The sequence below is a fragment of the Micromys minutus genome (assembly GCF_963924665.1).
Source record: "Micromys minutus genome assembly, chromosome: 26".
Classification (NCBI taxonomy): Eukaryota; Metazoa; Chordata; class Mammalia; order Rodentia; family Muridae; genus Micromys; species Micromys minutus.
This window is the reverse complement of record NC_137961.1, coordinates 15,510,762-15,530,627: the sequence shown is the minus strand read 5'-3', so window position 1 is coordinate 15,530,627 and position 19,866 is coordinate 15,510,762. Positions and strand designations below refer to the sequence as shown.

Sequence of the window (19,866 nt, the reverse complement as noted above, 5' to 3'; positions counted from 1 at the left end):
CTTTCAGATAGTGCTGAAATGAAGATCCTGGTCCATATGCCTTTTTGCTTCTTTGCCAGTGTTCCTGTGGAAAAGATTCCTAGCAGTGTGATGGCTGGGTCAAAGGGTAAATACACACGATGCTTTGCTCGAAACTGCCAAACTCCACTTCACAGGGCTTGAACCATCTTACATTCTCATTGTCAAAAATATGAGCGTGTCTATTCCCCACAGTCTGACCTGCTGAGCATAATATCAGAGCTTTGGACTTTTGCCAATATGATAGGTGAGAAAGTGATATTTCTCTCTAGTTTTAATTTGCGTTTCTCTTACCACAAAAAAGTTAAGAGTCACTTGCTTTTTCCTTCTGTGAAGTGTGCCTTTGTCTAAAGAAACAATGCACTGGTGTTTCTCTTCTCTACATTTAGACTTTCAGAGTATGAATTACTGATTTGTAATTAGTTTCTTTAGTTGGATATTTTGGTGTTGTTTTTTTTTTTTTGTTTCCTCTGCAAAAATGCTCTCATGTTACTGAATTAAAAATTGAATCACAGGCAGTTTTCTGGACTCAATGAACTGTTTTCATCTTCTTCTGACTGTGTTATACTGGAGTCTAGAGAGTTGAGAAGGTGACTTAGGAAAATCATGTCAAATTTTGAGAAGCTAGACACAGTTCATTTATCTTAAATGGCCAAGGCCCAAAATATGTTTGTGAGTTTTCCTCTTGATATGACTCAATTCTCTTTTCTATTTAGCTTCATGTTATGATTTTTCTTTATTTTGCATACTTTTAATTTCAGAACAAAATAAAACAAACAAAACCCCCACAATACACAACACCCAACTCTGCTATTCTGTGGGAGGGGACCTTCCCGCCTTCAGGCACAAGGACAGGATAGAAGAGATTCTTGTAAGCATGAGCAGAGCCAGATGGGTCAGGGCCAGTCAAGGCTGTTGGGGGAGCCATAGGGATACTATACAGAGAGAATAGGCTTCCCAGGAGCCTTTAATCTACTTCTTCTATGCAAGAGGCATCCTCATCACCCTCCAGTGGGGGAATCTTATCAGGAACAGCAGCACTGAGCTCTTCTGCAGTGACCTCATCTTCATCAATGCCCAGGCCTAATTTAATCATATGGTAGATGTGGTTGAAGTGAGTTTGGGGATACTCAAGTGAGAAACCAGAGGAGACCAGAGCAGTTTCAAACAGCAGCACCACCAGGTCCTTAACAGCTTTGTATTTTTGTCTGCCTGAGCCTTCTGCTGAAGGATCTACACAATGGGGTGGTCAGGGTTGATCTCTAGGTGTTTCTTGGCCATCATTGCAGAGTTGTCTCACAGTGTCTGGGCCCTCATGATCTGTTCCATGTTGGCTGTCCAGCCATAGGTGCTTGTCACAATGCAGCAGGGTGAAGACACAAGCCTATTGGAGATTGTCACTTTTTCAACCTTCTTGTCCAAGATTTCCTTCATGAGCTTGCCGAGATTTTCAAACTTGGCCTTGGCTCTCTTCCATTTTCTTCTTCTCTTCCTCTTGCTCTGCTAGCTCTAGGTGCTTCTTAGTCACCAAGACCAGGCTCTTTGCATCAAATTCCCTGAGGGACTGCATGCAGTACTCATCAATAAGCTCAGTCATATACATCCCCTTAAAGCCCCGTTTCAGCACATGCTCCACAAAGGCAGAGTTGGCCATTTGCTCTTTGTTCTCAACTGCAAGACATATACTCTGACAGGGAGGTCATCTCATCTCCAGACTGAGAGGTATGATAGTGAAGGAGCTCAGAGAGGTGGTGATGGTTAGTGGAATCCTTGTGGATTCCAAGCTTTAAATTCTTGAAGAATGCCTCATAAAATTTCTCTTTGTTTTCATCCAACTTAAAGAAGAGCTCAAGGTACTTCTTCATAGCGTTTTTGCAGATGACTTTCAGGATCTTGCTCTGCTGGGACATTTCTCAGGAGATGTTCAGGGGCATGCCCTCAGAATCACCCACACCACAGGTAAAGTTGAGGTACTCAGGTATCAGCTCATCACAGCTGTTTATAATGAACACATGATGAACATACAATTTAATGTTCTTCTTGTTTTCAGAAAGGTCAGAGGGAGCTCGCCGGGGAATGAAGAGCAATGCCCTGAATTCCAACTGACCTACAGAGAAGTGCTTGACTACCAAGTGGTCTTCCCAGTCATTGGTGAAGCTCTTGTAGAATTCACCATATTTTTCTTGAGTGATGTCATCTGGATTTCTGGTCCAGATAGGCTTCGTCTTATTCAGCTCTTCATGGTCAATGTACTTCTCCTTGATCTTCTTTGTTTTCTTTTTCTTATCTTTGCCACTGTCATCCTCCTCATCAGAGCCCACATCCTCTATCTTAGGCTTCTCCTCATCTTCTTTATCTTCCTCCTCTTTCTCACCTTTCTCTTCCTCTGCCTCATCACCACTGATCTCCTTCTCTTGTTCCTTCTCCAAGTAGAGGGTGATGGGATAGCCTATGAACTGCGAATGTTTCTTTACCACTTCCTTGACCCTTCTCTCCTCTGAGTACTCTGTCTGGTCTTCTTTGAGGTGAAGGATCACTTTGGTACCCCGGCCAATGGGCTCACCGTGGTCTGCAGGGACGGTGAAGGATCCACCAGCAGAAGATTCCCAGGTGCACTGCTCCTCATCATTGTGCTTCGTGATCATGACCACGTTTTCTGCCACTATATAGGCCGAGTAGAATCCAACACCAAACTGTCCAATTATGAAGATGTCTACATCATCCTGGAGAACCTCCATGAATGCCTTTGTACCAGACTTAGCAATGGTTCCCAAGTTATTTATGAGGACAGCCTTGTTCATGCCAATGCCTGTGTCCACCAAAGTCAGCATGCGCTCCTGGGAGTTGGGGGATGATGTCAATTTTCAGCTTTTTCCCATTGTCTAATTTGGAAGGATCTATCAGGCTCTCATAATGAATCTTGTCCAGGGCATCAGAAGCATTGGACATCAACTCCTGGAGGAAAAATCTCCTTGTTTGAGTTGAAAGTCTTGGTGATGAGGAACATGAGCTGGGCAATTTCTGCCTGAAAGACAAAGGTCTATACCTCTGCCTCTCCATGGTGCACTTCCTCAGCACCCTGATGAGAAAGCTAGGTAGTAGTACTGAGCAGGGTGTGCCCGGACCACGTCCAACTTGCACAGCAGCCTAGGCTGTGCAGGGGTGACTCAAGAGAGCTTATTTTATGATTTTTAAAAAGTATTTGTTCCCATCTATAAATATGGACTTAAAATAGTTCCACAATATGTAGCTGTGGGCACATGAGTGTATGTGGGCACATGAGTGTATGTGGGCACTATGTGGGCACATGAGTGTACTCTCTCTCTCTCTCTCTCTCTCTCTCTCTCTCTCTCTCTCTCTCTCCCACACACACCAGTACTCTTGTGGAGGTCAATATGTAGCTGGTTATGTGGGCACATGTCTCTCTCTCTCTCTCTCTCTCTCTCTCTCTCTCTCTCTCTCTCTCTCACACACACACACACACACACACACAAACACTCCCCCCTGCCCCCCACACCAGTACTCTTGTGGAAGTCAGAGAATAACTTGCAGAAATCAATTCTCTTCGTCTACTGTGTAGGCTCTGGGGATTGAGCTTGAGCTGTTGTCTGGGTGGCAAGTGCTTTTATCTGCTGACTCATCTCTCTCACTTAGTTGTCTTTACTTCATCCAATCAAAGGTAGAGAAGCATTTGATTACTAAAACAAAAAAGCATACAGGAAAAAGTAGGGGTGGGGTAGGAGTTTCAGAAGCTGATTGAAATGAATTGATTGGCATTTTGTTCATCTTTGGTGGTCTGTGAATATGGGCTCACGTGTTGATGTCATGATGGTAGGTCACAGGTTTCACCTCTTCCAAACCCATGATGTCTCCACGAGCATTATGATATGGTGCAAGAGGAAACTTTGAGCAAGGTCAAGTCACTTTGCCTATTGTAATGTTATAAGGAACTAACCTTGACTCCAATTATGCTGAATGCAACCTCTATCTTTCTGGAACTATTTTCTTGGTACTGTTTGGATTATGAATAGATGTACAGAGTCAACTAACCTGTACCCTTGGGGTTCTCACAGACTGATTCACCAACCAAAGAACATACATGGGCTGGACCTAGGGCTCCCCACACATAGGTAGTAGACATGCAGCCTGGTCTTCATAAGGGTCCCAAATGACTGGAGCAGGGATGATCTGAAAAGCTGTTGCCTATATGTGGGGTATGTTTTTCTAGCTGGACTGCCTCATCTGCCCTCAGTGGGAGAGAATGTGTCTATACCTACAGAGATCTGATGTGCCACGGTGGGAGGATACCTGGGGGTCACCTTCTCAGGGTAGAACAGGAGGGAAATGGGGAAGAATTGTGGGAGAGGGTGACTGGGAAGGGGGCAATGAGTAAGGTGTACAGTAAATAAATACAACAAAAAAGAGAGAAAAATAGAGCTGTATTTTATTGTAGTTTGAATTTTGTTAATAAAATGTTTTTAGAGTGTTGTTTTCTGTATTGCTACAGATATCTACCTAGTATCCTTGATTTTGTCTCTTCATATTCAAAGCCTGCAGTTTCTTCCTATCTGGCCAACATGGAATGCATTAACTACACAACAATGCTAATTATAGACCTCAGTGCAGATATTTTACAGAGACTGGAGAGTGGAGCCAAAGAACTGAATGAACTTGTGGCTTAGAGTCAGAAGAATCTTTTTTTGGTAACAATTTTATATTGGATATAATTATTTACATCTCAAATATTATCACCTTTCCCGGATTCCCCTCCATATCCATTATCCCATCACCCTTCCCCCTGCTTCTATGAGGGTTTTTACCCACCCAAATCCTCCTTCCTACCCACCCTGACATTTCTCTACACTGCAGCATTAAGCCTTGGTAGAACCAAGGGCTTCTCCTCCCAATGATGCCCAACAAAGCCATCCTCTCTGCTACATGTGTGGCTGGAATCATGGGTCTGCCCGTGTGTACTCTTTGGATAGTGGTTTAATTCCTAGGAGTTCTGGTTAATTGGTATTGTTGTTCCTATGTGGGTGCAAACCCCTTCAACTCCTTCAATTCTTTCTTTAACTCTTCCATTAAGGACCCTGTTCTCAGTTCTATGGTTGTCTGCAAATATACACCTCTGTATTTGTTATGTTTTGGAAGAGCCTCTCAGGAGAAAGCTATATCAGGCTCCTGTAAGCATGCACTTTTGGGCATCAGCAATATTGTTTGAGTTTAGTGGCTGAATATAGGCAGGATCCCCAGGTGGGAGAGTCTCTTATTGGCTTTTCCTTCAGTCTCTGTTGCAAGCTTTGTCTCCACATTTTCTCCTGAGAATACTTTTGTTCCCCCTTCTTAGAAGGACTGAAGCATCACACTTTGGTCATCCTTCTTTTTGAGCTTCATGTGAATTGTATCGGGTATTCTGAATTTTTTGGGCTAATATCCACTTATCAGTGAGTACACACCATGGGTATATTTTTGTGATTGGGTTACTTCACTCAGGATGATATTTTCTAGTCTCATCTATTTGCCTAAGAATTTCATGAACTCATTGTTTTTAATAGCTGAGTAGTATTCCATTGTGTAAATGTACCACATTTTCTGTATACTTTCCTCTGCTAAATGATATTTGGTTTTTTCCCAGCTTCTGGCTATTATAAATAAGGTTTCTATAACACAATGGAGCACATGTCCTTGTTATATGTTGGAGCATCTTTTGGGTATATGCCCAGGAGTGGTATAGCTGGGTCTTCAGGTAGTACTATGCCCAACTTTCTGAGGAACCTCCAGATTAATTTCCTCAGTGGTTGTACCAGCTTGCAATCCCACCAACAGTGAAAGAGTGTTCCTCTTTCTTTACATCCTCGCCAGCATCTACTGTCACCTGAGTTTTTGATCTTAGCCATTCTGACTGGTGTGAGGTGGAATCTCAGGGTCATTTTGATTCACATTTCCCTGATGACTAATTAGGTGCCTCTCAACCATTCAATATTTTTCAGTTGAGAATTCTTTTGTTTAACTCCATTCAGAAGAATTTTAAAGGACTTCCTCCTCCAAAGTTCAGGTCAGAACTTTTAAGCTTGGAAGTAAATATCAGGTCTATTTTAATAGAGATAGTTGTTCATGAGGACACTTGTTCCACCATGTTCATAGCAGCCTTATTTATAATAGCCAGAAGCAAGAAACAACCCAGATGTCCCTCAAATGAAGAACTGATAAAGAAAATGTGGTTCATTTACACAATGGAGTATTATCACTCAGCTGTTAAAAAAATGACATCATGAAATTTGTAGGCAAGTGGATAGAAGTAGAAAAAAATTACCCTGAGTTGAATAACCCAGACCTAGAAAGACAAACATGTTATGCATTTACATAAAGTTACAATCCATAGACCCAGAGAGGTTAGGTAAAGAAGAGGAGCTCCAGAGAGGCACATAGCTCTCCGTGGGGAGGGGAAATAGAATGGATTTTATGGGTAGACTATGAGTAGGTGGGGTGGGAGTTTGAAGGGATCTGGCATATTTATGTTGCGGGGAAGAATGGAAAAAGAGTGTGAGCAGAGATACTTGGAGTTCGGGTTCATTTGTGCTGCTGGTGTGGAAATCTAGTGCAACAAAAACTGTTTGGAATGTATGAAAGTGACCCTAATGAAGATCCCGAGTACTGGATATGGACTGTCAATGGACTATCTCTTATTGCTAGACTGAAATCTATTTAGTGACCCTAATGAGGACTCCTAGCAATGAAGATTTGGAGTCTCAAATGGCCACTTTTTTTTTTTTTTTTTTTTTTTTTTTTTTTTTTTTTTTTTTTTGTAGCCAGGCAATGTTTCCAGTGGTAGGACTAGGTGTCATTTGGCTGAGTTGTTGGCCGAAGGGGCCTCATGGAGATCCCTAAATAACTCAAACTGATGCTGGGACAGAGGTTAGCTCCCAGAAAACTGTTGCTGAGGTCAACATCCACACAGCTCGTTGAACAAAGAGAGGTTGCATGAAGCCATCAACCCTATATTCTAACTTCTTTGGCACAAGACAGTTCTCTGCAAGTTATGGAAAGAGAAACTTAGACACCAGTCCAGCCACTAAACCTCTGACCTACAATCTGTCCTGCCTGAAAGATGTTCTGGGAGCAATGGTGTTGTAATACTTGTGGGAGTGGACAATCAATGTCTGGTCTAACTTGAGGCCCATGCTATGAGAGGGAGACCATACCCTACACTGCCTGAATAGCCAATAACCAGAGACTGGACAGAGACTCAGGGTAGAACCAAACTTAACTGGCAAAAAATTGGTGCCATGTCCACTTGCCGCCAGCAATGCTTCCTTCAGCAGCAGCAGCGATCTGATGCAGAGACTCACAGCCAGACATTAAGAAGAGAAAGTCTAAGCTAGAACTCTCTGTCTAGCCCTTAGGAGATCTAGGAACACTGTGGAAGAGGGTGGGGAGGAAGACAGTAAGAGCCAAAGGAGATGGGGGACAGCAACTAAGCAGGTCTCCTAGGGGCTCACAGAGACTGAAGTGACAATAATGGGACCTGTATGGATCTGTGCCAGGACCTCTGCATGTATGTTACGGCTGTGTAGCTTGGTCCTTGTGGGATACTGAACATTGTGGGTAGGGCTTTCTCTGAATCTTTTGCCTGCTCTTGGAACACTTTTTCTCCTACTGGGTTCCCCTTTCTGGCTTTTGCTGTCTTATCTTGTTTTGTTGTGTTTCGTTGTTGTCTATGGAGACTTGCTCTTTTCTAAAGGGACACCTGTGGGATACTAGAAAGAGTGGAGGGAGGGGAAACTGATCAGGATGTCATACATGAGATAAGAATTTACTATTATATTTTTAAATATAGTTGTGCTGAACTTGTAGACCACTTTGGGAGTCTGAATCTGAAAAAGGCCTCTCTGGGGAAGTAAAACCTCCAGTGAGACTTGATGTCTGAATGGACAGGCTGGAGCCAATGTTCTGGGAGAAGGGACAAGAGTCAATGTAGACTGAAGCTTCTGAGGAAGCAAAAGTAGTCTAGGGTTTCTAGATCAGGGAGAGCAAGATGAGAAATGCAGAAAGCAGAAGAGCCTGGGACTGAGGCCAGCTGTTACCCAAGGACTCTAGGTTCTGTTAGAATTTGGACTTATTCCCAGGACAATGAGAAACTATTAATTGTATAGATTTAAGACAATCATTTATACTTACAGCCTTCTTCTCTATTTACACATAAATGTGCTTTGTATGTGTATGTTTATATTGCATGTCTGTTCAAAAAATGTTTTCCCTTTACCTCCCCTTCCCTCTTTCTCTCCCCTTCTCTTCCTTCCCCTTCCCCCTCTCCTCTCTTCTCCTCTCCTCTCCCTTTCCCTTCCTTCTCCTTGATCCACTTCTCTCTTTTCCTCTCCTCTTCTCTCCTCTCCCCTCCCCCTTCTCTCCCTACTCCACTCTACTGTGCTTTACTCTATGCTTCCTTCCCCTCCTCCTCTTCCCTCCCTTCCCCTTATATCTCCCATCTTCTCTTCTCCTCTCCTTCTCCCTCCTCTTTTCTCTCCCTTCTTTTCTTCTCTTTCCATAGGTCTTTCATTTTTTTGTTTAAAGATCTCCCCCCAAAACTCATTGTTATGAATTAAATTATATCCATTTCTCCCAGTTATAAGTTGTAAATCTATCCCAAAGTGTCTTAGAAGATATCTGGAAATTAGAGTCTCTGAAGAGGTAATTACAGTAGCATGAGGCCAGAAAGCTGAGGTCATAATCTAATCTCATATTTATAAGACTGGAGAGGCACTAGAAATGGCAACTGGTAAGGGCCATGTGATCTTGCACTGAGCTACCAAGATGGCATCATAGTATTCACATTTTCTTGTTGTAGCTGTCTTTAAAAATATATAAAAAGAATAGAAATTATCCTTGTATATATATATTTAAAGTAAAAATATATTTATACAAACACACACACACACACACACACACACACACACACACACACATATTATACACACTGTAGGTGTCTTTAGACTCACCAGTAAAGGGCATCAGATTTCATTACAGATGGTTGGTGTGAACCACCATGTGGTTCCAGGGAATTGAACTCAGGGCCTCTGGAAGAGCAGTCAGTGCTCATAACCACTGAGCCATCTCTCCAGCTCTGTACATATATTTTTAAGTATAGATGCCTTTATGTCCCAGGACTGGAGTAATAAGTCAAATAATTAATAATAAAATATAGATAGTAACAATTTTAATTTATGTTATAACATTGCTTTCTAAAAATACTAGAAAACCTCTTCTTCCCATTGGCAGTGTAAGAGAGTATCTTGTTACTTCTAATTTGCCTATTAACTTTTGGGAAACAGGCATAGACTTTTCACTTTAATAGAGTTGCACTATTTGTTTTGTATAATGCTTTTAGTTTTATTCACCTAATTCTTTAAAACTTCTTATTTCTTGATATTTCATAATATTTTGGTTTAAAATATGTCTCCCACTTCTCTGCTAGTGTTTGTTCTGGAATAGAGTTAGATCATTGATTTAAAACATTTTTTAAAAAGCTCTTATTCATTCTCTTTCCAGTTGTGTTTTAATCTCTTTAAAATTATTTAATCTCTCATTAATATTCAGAAAAACAACTTTTTTTATTACCTGGAAGCCAACAGGCTCTCTCATTACACGACTACTTGCTCCCGAAGGGAGAGGTGTGACCTCTATGGCTATTCATTTAAGTTTTTCCCTTGTGGAATACTGTAAATTTCTTCGTTTTTACTCTCTTTACAGTAATTTATATATCTACCTGCTGTATTTCCTCATTAGTGCTTATTTCTTAATTTATATCTCTTATATTTCAACCAACAGTCCTTACTTATCACAAATTATATACCATACAAATAACCTATACATTTTCATGAAGATTTGTGTACCCACATATGCACACATATTAAAAATTATTGACAGTAATTTTTATTCTAATATTCTCTCATGTTTATATCTCTGTTCTTGTTAGTTTATTAATGTGTTAATTGTTCTTCAAGTATTTTCTTCAGCTAAGTTACTAGGGTAATATACACTTTTCATCATTGATTATGATGTAGTATTTTTCATTCATTTGACAAAGGGAGAGTATCTTTGCTGGGTATAGAACTTTTGGTTCACAGTCAGTGCTTCCATTCACATGGCTATAGATAATATCACCTTCCCTAGATGCTTAGGTTATCAAGGTGCCAAATCTCAGTCTCTGTCTCTGTCTCTGTCTTTGCCTCTGTCTCTCTGTCTCTGTCTCTGTCTCTCTGTCTCTCTCTCTGCGTGTCTCTGTTGCTCTCATTCATCCTCGCTTTCTCTTTGAGACAGGGTTTTATTATGTAGCCTTGGCTGGTCTAGAGCTCATTATATAATATAAACCAGGTTAGCCTACAACCCAGAACTCCACCTGCTCTGTCTTTTGAGTGCTGAGATCAAGGGACCACATCACTATGTCTAGCAAGTCAAATCCTTCTTATAATGTCAGGTAGTTGCTTGTATGACTTTCTCTTTAAGACTCTGAATATAAACTTGTATGATCTGATAACTCATATTTTTCTTTATTTTGTATTGTTTTAAATTTCTTAGTCCATCCTTTACCTCATTTAAGAATGCATGCAGAACAGGAATCCAAGGTCCATACTTAAACATAGTAAAAGCAATATACAGCAAACCAATAGTCAACATCAAACTTAACGGTGGGAAACTTGAAGCAATCCCACTAAAATCAGGGACTCGACAAGGCTGCCCACTCTCCCCCTACCTATTCAACATAGTACTGGAAGTCCTGGCTGGAGCAATTTGACAGCAAAAGGAGATCAAGGGGATACAAATCGGAAAGAAAGAGATAAAAACATCACTCTTTGCCGATGACATGATAGTGTACTTAAGTGACCCCAAAAACTCCACCAGAGAACTCCTACAGCTGATAAACAAGTTCAGCAAAGTGGCTGGATACAAAATCAACTCAAACAAATCAGTAGCCTTCCTATACTCAAAGGACATATATGTGGAGAAAGAAATTAGGGAAAAGGTACCTTCACAATTGTCACAAAAACTATGAAATACCTTGGTGTGACTCTAACTAAGCAAGTGAAGGACCTGTATGACAAGAACTTCAAACCTCTAAAGAAGGAAATTGAGGAGGATCTCAGAAAATGGAAAGATCTCCCATGCTCATGGATTGGAAAGATCAACATTTTAAAAATGGCCATCCTACCAAAAGCAATCTACAGATTCAATGCAATCCCCATCAAAATTCCAACACAGTTCTTCATGGAATTGGAAAGATCAATGTGCAATTTCATATGGAACAACAAAAGACCTAGAATAGCGAAATCCATTCTCAACAACAAGAAAACATCTGCGAGAATCACTATCCCTGACCTCAAGCTATATTACAAGGCAATTGTGCTGAAAACTGCATGGTACTGGTACAGAAATAGGCAGGTGGATCAATGGAATAGAATAGAAGATTCAGAAATGAGCCCTCACATATATGGTCACCTGATTTTTGACAAAGGAGCCGCAAACATTCAATGGAAAAAGGACAGCCTATTCAACAAATGGTGCTGGTCCAACTGGCACTCAACATGCAAAAGAATGAAAGCAGACCCTTTCTTATCTCCTTGTACAAAGCTCAAGTGCAAGCGGATCAAAGATCTCCACATTAAACCAGATACACTGAAACTATTAGATGAGAAAGTAGGGAAAACCTTAGAACTCATAGGCACAGGAGAAAATTTTCTGAACAAAACACCAATGGCTCAAGCTCTAAGGTCAAAGATTAACAAATGGGACTTAATGAGATTGCAAAGTTTCTGTAAGGCTAAGGACATTGTCAAGAAAACAAAACAGCAGCCAACAGAGTGGGAAAAGATCTTTGCCAACTCCACATCAGATAGAGGCCTAATATCCAAGGTATACAAAGAACTCAAAAAGCAAGATACCAGAGAATCAAATAACCCTATTAAAAAATGGGGTACAGAGCTAAACAAAAATGTTCTTAATTGAGGAATATCGAATGGCTGAAAAACATCTAAGAAAGTGCTCGACATCCTTAGCCATCACGGAAATGCAAATCAAAACAACCCTGAGATTCCACCTCACACCAGTCAGATTGGCCAAGATCCAAAACTCAGATGACAACAGATGCTGGCAAGGTTGTGGAGAAAAAGGAACACTTCTCCACTGTTGGTGGGGTTGTAAACTGATACAACCACTCTGGAAATCAGTCTGGTGGTACCTCAGAAAATTGGACATAACACTACCTGAAGACCCAGCTATTCCACTTCTGGGCATATACCCCAGAGACACCTTAGTACACAACAAAGATATATGCACCACAATGTTCATAGCAGCTCTATTTATAATAGCCAGAAGCTGGAAAGAACCAAGATGTCCTTCAGAAGATGAATGGATACAAAAATTGTTTTACATTTACACAATGGAATACTACTCATCCACCAGAAACAATGACTTAACCAAATTCTTAAGAAAATGGCTGCATCTAGAGAATATCATCCTGAGTGAGATAACCCAGTCACAAAAGAACAGACATAATATGCAGTCACTGATAATGGGATGCTAACCCCAGAGGCTCGCACTGCCCCAGAAACAACTCACAGACTGTATGAAGTCCAAGAAATAAAGAAAACAAAACAAAACAAAACAAAAAAATCTCTATACAACAAGAAAACTTTGACTATTTTTTGTTATATTTTGTTTTACATGTACTTTATGCTCATTGTAACTATTAAGTTTTCAATGCATACTATCAAACCTTTAAAAAAATCAAGTACTGACTAAAAAATATATTCATACAGTTTTATGTTAAAATTATTTTAAAATCTGAAAAAAAGTACTGACAAAAATGTATTGTATAATTTTATGCAAACAATGCTTAAAATATGTACATTTATCTTTGTTTTGTAAAATAAAGTTGTTAAAAAAAAGAAAAAAAATGCATGCCAATTTTATATTAATTCTCCCATTAACTTCTCTAGTTTGTATATTTCCCCTGACACTTCTAATTTTTATTACCTTTTTGATCAGTACTTTGGCGTATTTCTTACATTTGCTCCTCCACAGCACTAATTAGAATTTTAATAACATTATTTTATCTTTGAGTTTATTTAATTTGTTTTCATAGGGACATTTATTTTTATGAAAATAGAATCTTCTCAAGCTAATGCCAGTTTCCCTGAAGGCTTCATTTACTTCATCGTAACACCATGTCTTCCTCATATTTCTATTTCTTCTAAGAGCAGTTCCATTTCATGAGAATCATTTTGATTATTACTTCTGATTTCTGATGTTTATGTGTACTCACACATGCACACATATTAAAAATTATTGACAGTGTTTTTGACTCTTCTTTTTTTAACTTTATGTTAAAAAACAAAGATAAATGTACAGATTTTTAAGCATTTTTGCATAAAAGTATACAAACACATTTTGTATAAGGTTGTAATTAAGTATTTGTGGGTACCTATACATACACATATGTATATATGTAACGATAATATAGGAAAAGAGGTTATTAATTTGAGGAGATAGGAGAGAAACTGGGAGAGGCTGTAGGAAAAAAAAAGGGGGATGTGATACAGTTCTATTTTAATTAAAATATATTCATTTTTTCCTTTTTTCTTGATCTTCACACAGTCTGTGGGTTGTTTCTGGGGTGTTCAGAGCTTTCTGGGGTTAGTATCCCATTATCAGTGACTGCATATTATGTCTGTTCTTTTGTATCCATTCATCTACTGAAGGACATCTGGGTTCTTTCCAGCTTCTGGCTATTATAAATAGAGCTGCAATGAATATTGTGGTGCATGTATCTTTGTTGTATGTTGGAGTATCTCTGGGGTAAATTCCCAGAAGTGGAATAGCTGGGTCTTCAGGTAGTACCATGTCCATTTTTCTGAGGAACCGCCAGACGGATTTCCAGAGTGGTTGTATCAGTTTACAACCCCACCTGCAGTGGAGAAGTGTTCCTCTTTCTCCACATCCTCGCCAGCATCTGTTGTCATCTGAGTTTTGGATCTTGGCCAATCTGACTGGTGTGAGGTGGAATCTCAGGGTTGTTTTGATTTGCATTTCCCTGATGGCTAAGGATGTTGAGCACTTTCTTAGATGTTTCTCAGCCATTCGATATTCCTCAATTGAGAAATTTTTGTTTAAGTCTGTACCCCATTTTTTAAATAGGGTTGTTTGATTCTCTGGTATCTCGCTTTTTGAGTTTTTTGCATACCTTGGATATTAGGCTTCTATCTGATGTGGGGTTGGTAAATATCTTTTCCCACTCTGTTGGCTGCTGATTTGTTTTCATGATATTGTCTTTAGCCTTACAGAAACTTTGCAATCTCATTAAGTCCCATTTGTCAATCTTTGACCTTAGAGCTCGAACTATTGGCATTCTGTTTAGGAAATTTTCTCCTGTGCCTATGAGTTCTAAGGTTTTCCTGACTTTCTCATCTAATAGTTTCAGTGTACCTTGTTTAATGTGGAGATCTTTGATCCACTTGCACTTGAGCTTTGTACAAGAAGATAAGAAAGGGTCTATTTTCATTCTTCTGCATGCTGAGTGCCAGTTGGACCAACACCATTTGTTGAATAGGCCATGTTATTGACCGTGATTTTTACTCTTCTTATGTTCTCTCATGTTAATATCTTTATTCTTGTTAATTTATTAATGTGTTAATCGTTCTTCAGTTATTTTCTTTAGCTGGGTCATTAGAATAATATACACTTTTCACCTTTGAATTGCTGGTTCAATTCAGTACAACTGAATTGTATTGGTTGGTATTTGCCTGGTTTATTTTTTATGACTAATGTCTGTTTTAAGACAAACAGTTGAAACAACCAAGAAAGGGAATCTCAGGAAATCAAAATGCTTTCTGTACAAAAAAGAAACTGTTAACTGGGTAAAGATGCAGTCTATAGACTTGGAGAAAATCTTAGCTAACTAAATATCCAGTGTCAGATTAATATCTTTACTAATGACTCTGTGTTTATGAGTGGACTTTGGGACCATAGTAAACTCATTTATCCAACTGAGGAAGGGATCCCATTTAAATTTTTTTAGGATTTGAATCACTTATTTTCATAGAACATCACTAGATTCATACTCCCATTAAAAGGCTAATATAGAGTCATGTTTTACCTGACTTCAGAACTACTAATTATACAGGCCTTTCCTGATCAGTAACCAATAGTCATGAACATAGTTTAGATCCTGTTTATGCTACTATTTTTATGAAGATTATCAATATATTCCCATTTTTTGTTCTAGACGCCAAAGAGAAAACAGAAAAATCATTCATCATAATGATTATATATTAATTATCTGGAGTGCTCATGGAAGATTTGTTCCTTGGACAATAGTCAAGGATGTAATTATAACCAATTGGTTCTATGGCATGTTCATAATAACACACAGGATTGAAAACCATTTAAATGATTTGTGAGGACATTTAAGTCTTGATGTTAAACAATTTCAGCAAGGAGTTTTTTTTTTTTTTTTTTTTTTTTTTTTATAGATTTTCACATTGCTCACCAGGCATTTATTATGATGGTATGAATGATGGAATAGCTAAAGCATTAGGAGGGGATCCTCCTTCCTAGTATCAGAGTATAACATGTAATACTTTCACTGGTCTAATATTACTTGTTGTATTTACATTTTGTTTACTTATAGGAATCTTGTGCACCAAATGACAATTATATTTATCAACAATATTTCAAATCAAAACCACTGTGGGCATACTGCAATTAAAGAGGAAAAAAAGGAGAGAGATGTCTGAACACAGTTCATGAATAAATCTGTGTGAAATTTTGGAGAGCTTATGAGAAAACTCTAAGTAAACAAGACTTGGACACCTCTGTTCCTCCATAACATGGAGTTGTTCTTGGAATGCCTTTTCATGCCCCTCCCAGGTAAAGTAAATAGGAGTTAGTTTGCTTCAAATTACTCATCATCTACTATTATTATTTAATATGTTTTCAAGTACAGGTTGCAATCATAACTGTACATGGCTTGAACTAATGTGACCTTGCATTTGTGACTATGTGAGTCTAAACTTATCTGACTTTGCCCTTACGACTCTATACAACTTGAGCTCAAGTAAACTTTGCTCACATGACCTTTCTTAGCCAAGTTTCATGGTACCAGAAGATTCTGTCACTGAGGAAGAAAAGTCATTTATGAACTTAACTGTAGGTCCTGTATGCTGAAAGCAAGATATATCTACTGATCTAATAGTGGTGTGGCTGTTATGGGGGTGAATAAAATTTTCCCTTTGAAATTGCTCTTATTTCATTGGAAAAAAAAAACTCATCTGGTATTATAAACCTGATTGAAAGTCCATGGATGAGGAAAGCTTAGAGAGAGAATTTTCTATTGTTGTTTAGATAAATGGACATGCTGTCATTCTTCCTTATAAATATTTATGTTATACTCATTAATAAAACTAATTCTTAGGGCTGAGATTAGTTCTCAGTCTTTCCAGAGAAACTTTTTGCAGTGGGCAGTAATCAATATAGTCTTGTAACTAGCCAGAGTGCTGAAAATAAATGATACTTGCATGGTTAGTTCTAAATGGGACACTTATATTTCTTCCCTACCACACCGAGCTCAGGCACTACAGTTGGAAGAAAGTGTGAAAAGAATGTTAAAATCTGGACTTTGGGAAGGAGCTCTTTCTAATATTATCTTCTTGACATGACATAACTGTTGTCTGAAGGAATTAAACCACCCACAGTTATCTGCATAAGATCTGTACAAGATCAAGACAACCAATATCACTGCATAGATAAAAAAGAAGCTAATTATGACCCCCTCTGAAGATCTATTGACAGTTGATAACTTCCGGGAGAGAGAGATCCTTCTCCCCCCCATTCCCCAGGGATGTGACCATTGTTAGGTTGCCCATGCTCCAGTGAATGACTCCATGCCTCTGTAAATACAGACAAATCTAACTAGGGTCATCAGGCTATTAAAAAAAAGAAGAGGACATTAAGGTGTGAGGGGTAATATTAGGTAGAGTTTTAGGAGTATGGGTGATGAATTTGGACTAAATATTATTGATTATATATTGAATACATGTATGAAATTCTCAAAGATAAATACAAATATTCTAAAAGAAAAAGTTTATTGCTGGATAACTTACTTTTCTGTTCATTTGCTATGATAAAATACCCTGACAAATAATTTATGGGGTACGTGTGTCCTTTCTGCAAATTGTGGGGACTACAACCAAAGACAGTATTTTACAAGCTCTAAGACTGTAACATCCAGAGCAGGTGGCATACATATAGTCCCAGGAGGGAAGGAATGATCTCTCCTTCAAGCAAGGGAATGAGTGGCTAGTGTCCTGGTGGAGATATTGGCTGGACATCAACATACACTGTATTCTGGGGACCCAAATATCTAGCAACTGCTGGGACAGAAAAGGATGTAGGAACAAGTCCAGTTTTCCAAAATAAGCATTGAAGTGACTTTTTATTTTGTAACTTTACTCAATAAATATATTATTTTAATTCATTTTCTAGATGGATTATATATTAATTTTTTAAAATTTAAAATAGATTTAAAAATATATTTTTTGATTATGGTTTTACTCCCTCAATGCCCCTCCCTTCCCACTTCTCCATTCACACAAATTCACACCCTTTCTTTTTTTTCTCTCATTAGGATACAAATAGGGATCTATGCCATCACCACAACCACCACAAACAACAACAACAGTAGATAAAATAAAACAAAACCATAATAGGAAAAAGCAAATAAACAGAAAAAAAAGCACCAAAGAAAAAGCTCAAGAAACATATAGACCCAGAGGCTGTATTTCCCCTCACAGAAATTCTATACAATCGCAAAACTGAAACCATAATATATACATACAAAGGGTCTATAAGACTTAAAAACAACCCAACAGCCCTGATAAATTATTATGAAACAACGACCCTTCAAAATCCCATTGAGTTTGTTAGTTGTTGGCCATGTACTTCTGGGCATGAAGCCTGGCCTTAAGAGTGGTTCGTATACCCAGGAAGACTTTGTTGTAGAAAAGTAAGTTTTCATTTGTGAGTTAGATTATGAGTTAGGAATGGGACTTGTGTCCACTTCCCTCTCAGTCCTGGCCCCAACCCTTGCTGTTTTTTTTTGTGCATGCTGCTACATTCTTTGTGAGTTCATATGTACATTGGTCCGATTGTGTGGCTTTGTTTCCTTGGTGTCCTTCGTCCCCACTGGCTACAATGTAATTTATAAGATAATGATAGCTATTATGAAGGTGTGATGTAACATTTTTATAACCATATGCGATTTCTTTCATATTTATAGAGACTTTCTTTTTCCAAGACAGATAGATCTGACTTAGATCTGCAAGAACCAAAGGAGGAACATCCCTAGGCTTTCAAGAGCCAGCAGATAGAGAAGCATGCTCTGTAGTATTTGGTGCTGGCCTTTCTGTCCCTAAAACACTATTCTTTTCTCATCTGCAACATTGGTCTTTCAGCATGTGGAAGAACTTTCTGGATGCCCAGGACTTCAAACATAGAGATGTATGGTTGACTCTTCGGTTCTCTTACTCATCAAGGTATGTGCTATCAGCCTTCTAAGCATTTTATATTAGTGGCATTTCATTCTTAACGGCTGTCTAATACACCAAACAACTGACTCCTCACTTCCATGTTACAGATAAGGAACGTAAGGCACACAGAGGAGAAACAGCAATCAGGGAAAGAATGTTGCAACGGGCAGTGCAGTGTGGCAGGCCAGCCCACAGCAGCTGTAGCTGTGCTCCTTCCAGTGTGAGAAGAAATTTGTCCTGGATCATTGCTGGTGACTTGGGTCAGGCCAGGATCGGTCAACACCAAACATTGTTAAAGAGTGCTGAAGGGGTGAGTAGCCTCACTGTAGGAAGAACCCCAACGTCTCCCAAACTTCAGCAAATTCAAGAACTAAGTAATATGTCCTCTTCTACGATACTAAAATTATAGTGAACCCAGATCCATATTCTACCAAACAACTGGCTAAAAATGTTTTCAGATATTGTTCCGTGAAACTCCTTTTCTGAAAGCTATTAGTAGATACACAAGAAGGCTCATAGTTGGGTCAGCTTGGGAAATTTTGTGTGGTTGAGATAAGTTTCTTCAGTTGCATGACTTCTTACAGTCTTGGCATGTTGCTTGTTACATAAATTCTCCAAAAAGGAGAAGAGCATACATTATAACCATAACCATAACTCAATCTATTTCCTGTACACACTTACACACACACACACACACACACACACACACACACACACACACACACACCACTTCATTTTGCTTATTATATCCATGATATCTAATCTTGATTGGACTTAGAGATGCAAAGGATATTGGTAAAGGGCATCTCTGCAAAAGTCTGTGATGATACTAAGACTTATGGCAAATCTGGGTGGCATTATTCCATAGGCAGGATGTCTGAGGAATGGAACGGATATTGAAGGAATAAAAAATAGAATGAAGGAGAAGACAGTTGCAGACATCCTCTCTCACTGCTCCCTGGACTCTACTGTGTGATGCTCTGCCACACCTTTCCCACAGCAGCAGACTGAAAAGCTCTGAAAGAACACACCCAAAATACTTCTATTTCTCTGTTTATATTTTTTTCTCAAGTATTTGTCACAGCAAGAGAAAGTTTGACTAAGGCATCTCATAGCAATGATTGCCTCTAGATTTAAACTGAGTCCTGAGGAGGAGGGCAGATTCCTGAAGCCCGGGGATGCATTTTCTGTGCTGCAAACCTGTGCACCCCACCTTTGTACACCAAGGACCAATAATATTGTTGACAGTAATCATTTTCATAGGGAAGCA

At 39.0% G+C, this 19,866-nt stretch overlaps 1 pseudogene across 1 annotated transcript in view; it reads right to left on the bottom strand.

Moving 5' to 3' along the window:
- Window positions 1-985: 985 nt before the first annotated feature.
- LOC308437440 (heat shock protein HSP 90-beta-like) overlaps window positions 986-19,866 on the bottom strand; it is a 107,481-nt pseudogene continuing 88,600 nt past the window's right edge. The window contains exon 2 of the transcript in view: window positions 986-3,058. The product of the transcript in view is annotated as a heat shock protein HSP 90-beta-like (transcript). The remainder of the gene's footprint in view (window positions 3,059-19,866) is intronic.